The following is a 13,326-nucleotide window of genomic DNA, read 5'->3' on the forward strand; positions in this document are numbered from 1 at the left end:
ATAGCCTGCAGGCTTTTAAAATAAAATTAAAAAGGAAAGGCAAAATGCGAGTTTTCCCAGGAAAACTTGACTTGGACATACTTTATGCGGGTGGAGCAGCAGACACCAGCACTGACCCTGCTGACCAGTTTTGGATGAAATCAGAAAGCAAGCAAAGCTGGTCTTCCCAGCCCTGGCTGAGCACCCTCAACCTCTATACTTCCCTGGCCATTTCTGTGACTCATTCTAAGTTTGACCTCTCTGGGGGCATCCCATTCTGCAAAATTCACAAGCTGATCTTCTAAGCTGTCCAGTACGGTAGCCACAAGCCACAAGTGTCTGTGGGGCATTCAAAATGTAGTTAGCCTAAGCTGAAATATGCCATAAAGTATAAAACACAAAACAGATTTCAAAAGTGCAGAAAAATATCACTCAAATGTTTTTGTATTAATTACATGTTGAAATGAAAATATTTGGGTATATTAGCTTAAATAAAATATATTATTAAAATTAAACTATTTCCCTTTACTCTTTTTTTTGTAATGTGGTTATTATAAATTTTGAGATTACATTTGTGGCTTTCATTTGTGGCTCACATTTTATTTCTTTTGGACCACACTGTTCTCCATCCTCAGGGCTTTTATTTCTAATATGATAAATTCACAAAGGTGAACTTTCTCAAATAGTGTGTGATTTTAACAGGAGGTAATGGGGACAAGGATGTGAGGGAACAGGTAATCCCTTCGTCCTGGAATGTGCTCACATCTTCTTCATCCTGAAAAACCTTTACTAATCCATTAAGATCCAGATCAAATGTCACCTCCACCAGGAAGCTTTCCGTAACTCTCCCAGGCAGTGATATTCCCCTCTGTACTGTCTCAGCATCTCCATGAAAATCTCTCAGAGCACTATAAATCATTACAATGTACCTTAATTTAAATGTCTTCCCTTCTAAGCTGCAAACTCCTTCAAAGGAAGGACTGAGTCTTATTGATTTTAATAATAACAATTCTGTAAGAGGTATACCTTATTCATTTATAAATTTATCCATTCATTCTGAAATCAAGGCTTCTGAGCCACTCAGCTAGCAGCAGGGGTCTGCCCACACCCCTTGCTCTTCAAATAGCTCCTCATGAACTGCCATCCTAGCTACTTACAATGAATTCACTTAGAAATAACTGTTTCAGTGATGACTGGACATGGAGTTTTAACCGTGTCCCTGACTGCCTACAGAAGAGTCCTGGGTTGTTGTCCCTGTATATGTCATATGTAATCCAACCCATGGGAGTTTTGGGTCCTGCTTTTGCACTGTTCTCTGCATCTTTCTAGAGCTCTTCTCAGTGTTCTGTTGTAAACTATTTGGTTCCCTCACCCCTGCAAATACTCTCCTGCTTCCAAATGCAGTGTTTATTATGTTGCTTGGGTGTTGACTCTCCTCGAAGCCAGTGGAATATGGGATTCATTAGGAGGACGATGGAGCTATGCGCCAAAGACTTCATGAGTTAGCAAGGATTCTATCTTTTCCCCTTTTCTGACAACTGCCAATCTGAGGGCTGATAAAGTCAGCTTTCTAACACACCCAAACCAGGCTGTTAGCTTGGCCCTACCGCTGGCTTTATTAATCCTTGTCACGTAGAGAGATGTCCTGTGTGTAGTAAAAGGAGTCGGGACTTTGCTTAACTGGTTGGAAGTGTTTTCCATCTGCGTACATTGCCATGGAATACCCAGCTACAGATCTTGCTCTTGCAGCCAGCTGCCCTCTTTTTTTTTTTTTAATAAATTTATTTATTTTAGTTGGGGGCTAATTACTTTACAATACTGTAGTGGTTTTTGCCATACATTGACATGAATCAGCCATGGGCCTACACGGGTTCCCCATCCCGAACCCCCCTCCCACCTCCCTCCCCATCCCATCCCTCTGGGTCATCCCATTGCCCCAGCCCTGAGCATTTGTCTCATGCATCAAACCTGGAATGGTGTTCTGTTTCACATATGATAATATACATGTTTCAATGCTATTCTCCCAGAACGTCCCACCCTCACCTTCTCCCTCAGAGTTCATAAGACTGTTCTATGCATCTGTGTCTCTTATTCTGTCTCGCATATAGGGTTATCGTTACAAAAATATGGAACGCTTCACGAATTTGCTTGTCATCCTTGCACAGGGGCCATGCTAATCTTTCTCTGTATCGTTCCAATTTTAGTATATGTGCTGCCGAAGCGAGCACTGCCCTCTTTTTTTAATGGCTTCTGTGTGAGCTACCTATGTGCATGCACTAAGTCACTTCAGTCATGTCTGACTCTTTGCGACCCCACGGTCTGTAGCCATCCAGGCTCCTCTGTCCATGGGATTCCTCAGGCAAAAGTACTGGAGTGGGTTGCTGTGCCCTCCTCCATGGTGTCTTCCTGACCCAGGGATTGAACCCACATCTATTCCATCTCCCCCATTGGCAGGAGGATTCTTTACCACTACCGCCACCTGGAAAGTCCAAGTGAAGTCACTCAATCGTGTCCGACTCTTCGCGACCCCATAGACTGTAGCCCACCAGGCTCCTCCACCCATGGGATTTTCCAGGAAAGAATACCAGAGTGTGTTGCCATTTCCTTCTCCAAGGGATCTTCCCAACCCAGGGATCGAACCCAGGTCTCCCTCATTGCAGGCAGACGCTTTACTGTCTGAGCCACCAGGGAATCCCAACTACATCACTTGGCTTTTGAGAAAGCAGGCCAGCTTTTATTAAGGGTGGCCTCAAACAAGGAGGCAGCCTCATAATTTTTGTGAAAGAGTTATAGTCAAAATTCTATCTTTAATTATCATTAAGATAATGAAAACAAACCAGATTGCCAAACAATTATCATTGAGTTAGCGAAAACAAGTCAAAGGCCATTTTGATGAGTGTCAAACTTGTTTTGGTCTTGAGAAGGTAGTGACAAGACACGTTATACTTTCTTTTGGTTTTGAGAAGGTAGTGACAAGACTTTGAAAGGAAAGAGGAAATCTAACGGATGCATCTCTCCTCATGTTTAAATATGAGATTACACAATTGTGGAAATTTAGTTCTCAGCTTCCCTGCCTAATTTCTACTTCGAAGGTCCATAGGGATAGTTTAGAGATAAAAATCTGGTCCCTGGAATGCTCCCAGCCCTCCCACTTTGCCTGAATAACATCTCCCGCCGCTTCCCTTCTCAGTTTGGACACCACTCCTGTTGCAAAGTGTTTTCTAACCTCTCAAGACAAACAGAGAAGTTCACCACTCTGTGCTCAGTCTTCAGCACAGTGCCCAACCCATGTAGGTCCTCAAGAAATATTTGTTGAGTGAAGAAATGAAAGCTAGCAGGATGTAGCCCAAAAAATGCAAATTTAGAGCTCAAGTTCTATGTCTTCCATTTATCAAAGAAATGAACTTTTCCGAGAGTTGCATGCTCATTAGTAATATGCATATATATGTATATATATATAAAATAGTATCTACTTCCTAGAGCTTTCTGAGAACAAGTAACCTTATGTGGCAAAAGTATTTTGTAAAATAAAATACCTTATAACATTTGAAGCTATCACTTCCTTTTTCCTTTTACCTACTTACTTGCTATGAGGGTTCAAATATGATGCAACGTTTTGGAATGTGAGCCAAAATTATCTAGGTAGCAGGTTGGAGAGAGCCTGTTGACCATATTCTTCACTAAGTGCAGTTCCACAGCACATTGCATATAATCCATGGCTGATATGTAGAGAATCTCTTTTGGGCAATCCAGGCAGTACAGTCCAGGCGTCCCTAGAAATCAGAGCTGTGGAAGAGGAGGCAATGGATACAGGAGGTGGTTTCATGCTTCTCATTACCTGTGACTGTCCACAGTGAGGATCAACTGAGTTTTGAGACCAGAGGTCAGTGAGTGAGTTCTGGAATACTGTTCAATGTCTAATGGTATAATAGCTTTGCCAAGTGATTAGGTTGAATCTGAAGCTAAATTTATTATCTTGCCTTCCCAGGGAGCAGTTTCTAGCAAAGTCAGGAACATTCGATCAGAAGGGTAAAAGAAATGTATACAGAAACTTTGCTCACTGGCCTCATAATTCAGTATAGCATCTAGAATAAACTAAGTTGAAGAAGGACTGATTATAAAGGAAAGGAGAGAAAACATTAGTTAACCAGGAAAAACTGGATTTGTACATTATACCAAGGTATAGGTATTTTTGATAAGTTGACCATATTTTGATTGACAATATTTATGAAGTAGTACCCTGATAGCTCAGTTGGTGAAGAATCTGCCCACAATGCAGGAGACCCTGGTTTGATTCCTGGGTCAGGAAGATCCTCTGGAGAAGGGATAGGCTACCCTCATCAGTATTCTTGGGCTTCCCTGGTGGCTCAGCTGGTAAAGAATCTGCGTGCAATGCGGGAGACCTGGGTTCGATCCCTGGGCTGGGAAGATCCCCTGGAGAAGGGAAAGGCTACCCACTCCAGTATTCTGGCCTGGAGAATTCCATGGACTGAATAGTCCATGGGGTCACAAAGAGTCGGACACGACTGAGTGACTTTCACTTTCACAGTTTTCACACCAAGTTGTAGGACAGAACTTAGTATGAGGATAGCTAAAGAAAGAAAACCAAACCAAGATACTGCATTTAAATCTTCTGCATTTTCTGAGTGAAACTGACAAGCTGTTTGACCTCTCATGCCCCAGCAACCTTATATGAGAGATAAATGGTCAACATGACCAAGCTCAGTAGCATTAACCATTGAGTCATTTTTTAAATCTTTCTTTTAAAAATTTATTATTTATTTTTTACTGTGCTGGGTCTACATCGCTACACACAGGCTTTCTCTAGTTGTGGTGAGTGGGGGCTACTCTCTAGTTGCAGTTCAAGGGCTTCTCATTGCTGTGGCTTCTCTTGTTGCAGAGCACAGGCTCTAGGTGAATGGGCTCAGTAGTTGTGGCATATGGGTTTAGTTGTTCTGTGGCATGAGGGATCTTCCCAGACCCAGGGATCAAATCATGTCCCCTGAATTGGTGGACAGATTCTTAACCACTAGACCACCAGGGAAGTCCCTGACCGTTGAATCTTAAGAATAAGGAACTAAATTCTGCCAAGTGTAGTTGATATAATTATCTGTTACAAGGAATAGACACATAGCTAACTTATATACAGGAGCTTCCCTGGTGGCTCAGATGGTAAAGCATCTACCTGCAATGTAGGAGACCCGGGTTTGTTCCCTGGGTCAGGAAGATCCGCTGGAGAAGGAAATGGCAACCCACTCCAGCACTCTTGTCTGGAAAATTTCCATGGACAGAGGAGCCTGGTAAGCTACAGTCCATGGGGTCATGCAAAGAGTCAGACATGACTGAGCGACTTCACTTTCTTTTCACTTTTCTTTAACTTATATACAAGCTTATACACAAGAGGTTTTACAGGCAGCTGAAAGAAGAGAAAGAAGATTAGGGCTACACAAGTATATCTAGAACTGGGAAGTCCAGGGGTGGGGCAACTCATTTCTCTTAGGCAGCACTGGCATCTGCCTTTTGGCCTCTCTCTCTTTCCTCTCTATCTTGATTGACCTCCTTTGGTTCCATATGGTCCAATGTAACATCTTAGGCCATCTACCTTCATTACTTTCTCACATGTAGGAGCATTGTCTCAGGTGTCTTTCCTTTGATGCAATCAGGTATGGCCATTAAATTCAGGGCTACATGATAAAAGAAGGCAGTAGGGCTCAGTGTAGAGGTTCACTTTCTAAAAGGGAGATGGAGGCAGAGATGCAAATCATTTAAGTGGCTAAATCTACCCTTCAGGAGCAGTTTGGGGCTTGTGAATGGTGCTAAGGGTGTGCAAGGAGGCATGGAATAAGGAGGAATATGTGGGAAATGATTTTCTTTATTTAGGAACCAGGCCAATAAAGCATAAAACCAGGGTAGACCAAAGCATGATACATCTCCTCCCTTTTTTGTGTTTCCCCTCAATGGGAAATAGTGATTTCAGCCTTCTGTGAGTCACAAAAGGAAAGAAAATTCTTCAAGGGGGCCACTAATTGTGGTTTAGGGAAAAAAAAGTCTTATTTAAAAAAACTGTGCCTAATTTTCCCCTTACCAGCCAGTACACTCAGCATATTAGCATCAGTAACCAAAATATTAATATATTCCTAGATTTTAAATGTCTTTCGGCTGTCCTGTGCTTGCCCCCTGCCAGTGAAACTGTGTGATTCACAGCAAAAGTACAAATGAAGGCCCCATACCATGGTCCACTCACCTTCTTTTCCACGTCTGCTTCCATCTTTCACCACAAAGAGCCTTAGCCACATGCAGTGGACTCCCACTTCAATTCATGTTCCTCCTCCACAAGAGTGAGTCTTCAGCTACCCTGGGGTCAAGAGAAAAAGAACAACCATGCAATTCACTCTTGGGAGGACAGATTGGGGAAGAGGACTGATCAAGCTCTGAGAAGAACTGCCTTCAGCATCTCAGGTTCCCAGAACAATCTAGAAGTGAGGAGAGGTCTAGTGTGGGGATCACACCCTATTGGAGAAGTTGACTATATAAAGTGCTCAGCCAAGGTCAAAGACATTGATTGCCATGGTCCAAGAGCAGTGTTGGCTGGCCAAGAATATTAGGAATCACCTAGACACACTTTGCGGAGAAGGCAATGGCAATCACTCCAGTACTCTTGCCTGGAAAATCCCATGGACGGAGGAGCCTGGTGGGCTACAGTCCATGGGGTCAAAAAAAGTTGGACACGACTGAGTGACTTCACTTTTGCTTTTCACTTTCATGCCTTGGAGAAGGACATGGCAACCCACTCAGGTGTTCTTGCCTGGAGAATCCCCAGGACAGGGGAGCCTGGTGGGCTGCTGTCTATGGGGTCGCACAGAGTTGGACATGACTGAAGCTACTTAGCTGCAGCAGTAGCAGGCACACTTTGACCTCGGTGGAGTCTTTGACATTGAGTTTAGGATTATGACACTAAACTCAAGGCAGGGAAGGAAGAAGGCACTTGCATGGGTCATTAGCCATAGTGGGCAGGGAGTGTCTGGATTTCTGCTCATATGCTGTCAAGGAAGGGAAAAAGTGAAAGTGAAGTCGCTCAGTAGTGTCCGACTCTTTGCAATCCCATGGCCATGGGATTCTCCAGGCAAGAATACTGCAATGGGTTGCCATTTCCTTATCCAGAGGATTTTTCCGACACAGGGATTGAACCCAGTTCTCCTGCACTGCAGGCAGACTCTTTACTGTCTGAGCCACCAGGGGTTCCATCCAATAAGACCATCACAACTCCAAGAGAGTATTTTAGGGGAAGTGCAGCCATTCCTCCATAAAACCCCAAAGACGTGATGTTTCTCAAACACCAGAAATTTAACATATTTGAAATCAACTTCAGTGTCCTTTTTCCTAAACATTTTTCCTCTTCCTTCTTCCCTTCGCTGTCCTATTCCTGCTAGGAGCACCATTGTTCTTCCAATAACTTGGACTCTCTATCTCTTTGGTTTCTCTCTTTCCTGAGCTCTTTAACATTACATGCTGTCACTAAGTCCCCTTGACCTTTCTTCTCTATTAGATCAAATGTCTATTTTCTTTCCTATCCCTGCTGCAGAGATACAGTTCTGGACCTTATTACTTCCTGTCTAGACCATTACAATAAACTCTGGTCAACTTTCCACTAGAATCCAATCTAAACAATAACAATACTTTTGTCTTAATATTCTCAAAATACAAATTGGTTCACATCAGTTCTCTTCTTAAAAAGCTTCAATGTCTCCCCATTGGCCAAGAACTTTTTCAAACCCCTTAACCTTATATTCAGTCCTCCAAGCCACCTTAGCTCCAGTTAAACTCTTGACAGCATTTGTTGTTGCTGTTGTTCAGGTAATTACAGAAAATCAATGCAAAAAATATGAAAAATGATATAAATTTGAATCCCAATTTCACCATTCAAATGTACTTCGGTCTGTCTACATATGTCCTTACTTACAAAAGTGAAAACATTTTTTCTTTTTCGTTTGATAGAATACTGGTAGCATTTTTCTATACTTGAAAATAATTATTAATTTTTAAAATGATATTTGGTACACTGGCTCAAAAATAGAAATTCTTACTATGTAGTTAATTGGTATTTATTGTAAAGAGTATGTAAAACTTAGATAAGCATTAATAAGTGAACAAGTAAACCTATTCCATACTTCATAGAACTAACAATGGTCGACATTTAGTATATATAGTCACCGCTTATATTATTTAATTATTGTGTCATGACACTTATCTAAGGTTATCTTTTTTGCTCGAGTGATTTGGAAGGTTTACATCATGTTTTTTCCTAGCAATGATGAAAAGATTAATTTGTTTTTTAAAAATGCATTATAACCTAGTACTTCCTAGTTATTAGCATCAGGAATGAAAAGAGTCTGTTTTCCTAGTACATAAGACATTTTCTTTTATCATTCTTTTATTTCCTCATCAGTTTCCCAGGTTTTGTTTGTGTAATTTGAATTTTAAGATCAAATTATTATTTTTCATACCTTATTATGAATCTTTTATTTTAAAGGCAATTTTTTATATCCAAAATGTATGTCACCCAAGAAATAAGTATTGATACTCAAAGAGTTTACTTGCTCAAAACCAAATCTTAATTTTAACTATAATTTTCTTATTCTTGAGTTTACTATTTTAACTGTCAGTTGTCTTTCCTAGGATGTATGTTCAAGTAATATCTCTTTTTTTGGGGGGGGGGTACAGTGATGACATAATCTCCAAGCCCCTGCAAATCTAAGATATATTACCCTGATGACAGTCTTTTAAAATCCAAAACCTTTTTGTTCATTCTTCATTCTTATTATCTTCAATATTTTGGAGAAGATGTATGATGCCAGGCCCATTTTAGTTCTTTTTAACCGAAATTGTTTAAAATTGCTTCTATGCTTTTATTTTTTCTCTTTGATTTCTTAAAATGTCATCAAACTATATCTAAATGTTGGTATATTGCCATTAAATTTATCTGATAATTGGTGAGTCCTCTCAAAGACTTGGATCTTTCTTCATTTCAGAACAATTTCTTCTTTTACTTCTTTATGTCATCTTTCTGTTTTTCCATTACTGGTTTGCAATCTACTCTGTGTAGAGATTTTCCTATGTCTGTTTCCAATTTTTCTTTTTCCTCTCAAGAATTCTAATTTTTATACCATAGATTCTTGGAGACATTTTCAATGTTCCAAACATTGTTTTTCAGTTTTCAGCGTACTAAATCAATTTTTCATCACCTCCTTGTAATTAAGCATTAAAAAAAAATTCCCATGAAATCTTGTGTGACTTCAGAATATATCCTTTCACACTGTCTTGCTCAATTTTCAAAACTGTGACTTCTTGAATCACGTTAAGAATGAGAATACTTCTAAATTTTTCTTCTTCCACCCAAGAAAAAGTGGTCTTATCCTTTTGAATTTGTTGTTGTTTGGTCACTCAGTCATGTTGGACTCTTTGCAACCCTGTGTTTGATGATATTCTGTATTTACATGTCAATGGCTCAGTGGCGGACTTTAATTGGTAAAGAATTTGCCTGAAATGCAGGTCATACAGGAGACTGGATCCCTGGATTGGCAAGTTCCCTGGAGGAGGAAATGGCAACACACTCCCATATTCTTGCCTGGGAAATCCCATGGACAGAGGAGCCTGGTTCCTTGGACAGAGAACTACATTCCAAAGGGTCGCAAAGAGTCATATGCGACTGAACCCAGCACACAGCACAGCACAGATGAAGAAGAAAATTCAATCACGCTTGGGCTCTACTAGAACAGGAATAGTAAAATGTACTTTCCCCATTTATCTAGGGTAAAAACTTTTGATCTTCCAATGTGTTTCTTATGACTTCTTACCCCAGGCCTGCCATTCCTCTCAGTTAGAGTCCCATCAGTGCAGTCTACCAGACTCTTCTCTAATCTTTACTTCCCCAAGCAGAGAGCACTTGCCCTCTATAGGAGAAGTTTTAGGTCTCTCTTCTACACTTTTTGTATATACTCTTTTTGAACTTTATTTCTTAACATTTTTAAAAGGTGGCTTTTACTAATTTTTATTTTCCCACATTTTTCCATTGGTATTTGATGATGGGGGTGTTGCTTCTGCTAATATAACCATCTTTCCAAAATCTGTTTTCATTGTATTTTCCATCAATTGTATGTCCTATGATTTCTGGAAAATATGCTTTTTCTTATGCTGTTTAATTCTCCTGGAGGGGCTTTCCTAGCATCTCTTCTTGATCTAACTTCCTACTGAAATAATCAAGACACAAGGAATTTTCAATAAGGTGTATAATAAAAGTGTTAACAAAGGAGGTATGTGGTCTTACATGCACTCCCATTCTTTCATTAGATGCTAATATACATTAGCATCTACCATGAATGAAAACCATGTATGATTATACCTCATTTCCCCAATTAGACCATTCAGTCTTTGAGAGCAGGAACAATGCTTTGTTCGGGTTTATTTCCTGTAAAAGGCACAAACAGAAACTTTCATGTAGGAGAGACTCCAAAAAGAACTAGGCTAAATTTAGTTTAAGTTTGGCTATTATTTATCATACACTTTGTATCAATATATGTGTTAGTTCTATTCCCCACAATAAGCATCAGAGGCAAGTAGGATTATTCCTTTTTACAGAAAAGGTATCTGAGACACAGACAAGATTAATAACTTTAAGGTCATGCAGCTAGTGTCTGAAATCAGATTCACACCCAAGTATGACTCCAATGTCCATGTGACATTCTGCCACACCATTCTGATTCAATTAAATTTTAATTAAGTTTAGATGACCTCACCAGCCATAAAACTTGTAGAAGGAATATAATTGGGTTAGATATGAAATAGCATTCCTCCTTCACTGAGTCTACTTTATATCTTCTCTCTTTGATAAAAAATGGGAAATAGATCCCAAGGTTTCTGCTGAATTTCTGACTGCAGTACTTTTAAGGCCCTTTTGTAGACTTCTCTTTCCTTTCCCCAAATAATATGGCAATCCTGATTGGGGCCTATATGAAATAACTAGCCATAACATACCTTGGAAATATGAAGTGAAATTTAGCCAGGAATAAGGGCTTCCTCTGTAGCTCAGATGGTAAAGAATCTGCCTGCAATGCAGGAGACTAGAATTCGATCCCTGGGTCAGGTAGATCCCTTGGAGAAGGGAATGGCTATCCACTCAAGTATTCTTGCCTGGAGAATCCCAAGGACAGAGGAGCCTGGCGGGCTACAGTCCATGAGGTTGCAAAGAGTCAGACACGACTGAGCAGCTTTCACTCGCATAGACTTTCCTTATGTTGTAACTATAGTGACATCCTAGAATACTAAACCTACGCATATTATGATCCTACTAGCCTGGGCTAGATCTATCCTTTGTGGGAGCAGCAGAAAAATATTATGCACAGCTGACCAGAACAGTAGTAATTGAAAATTCTAAGGATAGAATAAAAAGTCCTTTAAAGCATAACTGGCACCCTATAGGCCAAACCAGCCTGCTGTTGTATTTTGTTTGGGTTAAATAATGTTTTAAAACTATTTGACTTTGTGGCCAATATTGAAAATTTTGAAATTTCACAAAAAATCCAGATTTCTGGGGGTTTGTTTGTTTGTTTGTTTGTTTTTAAGAATATGAAGATCTGCTCACACCAGAATTATATTTCTGTCTGAAACCTACTCAGATTGAATAGCAGCAGGCACGGCTTCTGTCTCCAACTGTCGTCCCTGAGTCTGAAACACACAACACTGTGGAATGGGTATAAAATACAGAAAGTCAGGGCTGGAAAGAACCTTAACAAAATTAAGCCAGTCTCTTTCATTTTAAATAAGGAAAAAGGACCAGGAAGGTGATATCACCCTAGGTCACATAGCCGGTTGGCAACAGAGCTACCACAAGCTAGGCTTTCCTCACTTGAGTCATCAGTCTCCTTATTGATGTACTTCATAATGAACAGGATCTCTCCTGAAATTACCTTTTTTGATATTTAAAAAATGAGGCGTATTTTTAAAATATCTCTCCATTGTTCCTGTCTCCCCTAGACCCCTCCTCTCTTCTCTATGTGTGTTAGCACATTGCCCTACTGCATGACAAGCAAATGCTTTGAGATAGAGATGCCAAATGATTTGAGAAAGAAGGCTGAGCATCGAAGAATTTACACTTTCGGATGTGGTGCTGGAAAACACTCAAGAGAGTCCCTTGGACAGCAAGGAGACCAAACCAGTCAATTAGAAAGGAAATCAACCTTGAATATTCATTGGAAGGACTGATGCTAAAGCTCCAATACTTTGGCCACCCAATGCGAAGGGCCGATTCATTGGAAAGGGCCCTGATGCTGGGAAAGACTGAAGGCAAGAAGAGAAGGGGGTGACAGAGGATGAGATGGTTGGATGGCATCACCAACTCAATGGACATGAGTTTGAGCAAATTCTAGGAAATAGTAATGGACAGGAAAGCCTGGCGTGCTGCAGTCCATGGGGTTGCTAAGTCAGACACGACTCAGCGTCTGAACAAATAAAACCCATAAATATCAACATAGTTCTGTACTATACAAGGTCCAGCTTGTGTAAATAAAAGCCTTGATTCTTTATTAACCTGATTATAAAACACATCATTTTGTTCATTTATCCAACATATATTTATCAAGCATCTACCATATTCAAGAAACTATATTGAACACTCACTGGAGAGAAAAAGAACAAACAAGACAAATGAGATCTCTGTCTTCATAGTCATAAATTAGCAGTACCCATCTGTAACAGAATCTCAAACAGTGAATACTCTAAATATGTGTTTCTCCAGATCAAAAATCAGAATTCTTTATAGTTCATAGCATACAGCAAGTATAACATACATAATCTATGATGGGGGTTTGTGTTTTAAACTTATTATTGTCAGTGGCAAATTGGAATCAGAGGCTCAAACAAAGGCAGTAAATTAATGAGTCAAATGTTAAAACAAGATTTTTGGAACTAGATAAAAACATTAGCTTTTAATAATCCACATTTCCAGCCAATAATTTGGTTTTTTATTGAAGCTGAATTTTAAGGAGTGCCTATGACGCAAGAATATTTATATTGGAAGAAAAAGTTCCTGACCACCCATCAAGTTACAGAATAATTGTCTTCTAATATACATGTTGAATCAGAGATTTCACTGTAGTTGGTGGCAGATGTAGGAGGAACAAACTTTTTCTTTTTCTTATTTCTCGGGGAATAGTCTTCTTGCCACAAGATTCAGTCCAACAAGCATGTACTGAGCACTAATTATGAATCAGGCTTTATGCTTACCACTGCAAGGATAGAAAGATGACTTTAAGATATTTACTTTCCTATATTAAGTATTGGTTAAAGACAGAG

General features: G+C 39.9%; 1 non-coding gene across 1 annotated transcript; it reads right to left on the reverse strand.

Moving 5' to 3' along the window:
• Positions 1–2,099: 2,099 nt before the first annotated feature.
• Positions 2,100–2,207, reverse strand: LOC145515894 (U6 spliceosomal RNA). The gene has a single exon (XR_014061103.1). It is a non-coding gene; the product is annotated as a U6 spliceosomal RNA (small nuclear RNA).
• Positions 2,208–13,326: the final 11,119 nt, after the last annotated feature.

The sequence above is a fragment of the Giraffa tippelskirchi genome, chromosome 7, assembly GCF_054371585.1.
Source record: "Giraffa tippelskirchi isolate mGirTip1 chromosome 7, T2T-mGirTip1v1.2.pri, whole genome shotgun sequence".
Classification (NCBI taxonomy): Eukaryota; Metazoa; Chordata; class Mammalia; order Artiodactyla; family Giraffidae; genus Giraffa; species Giraffa tippelskirchi.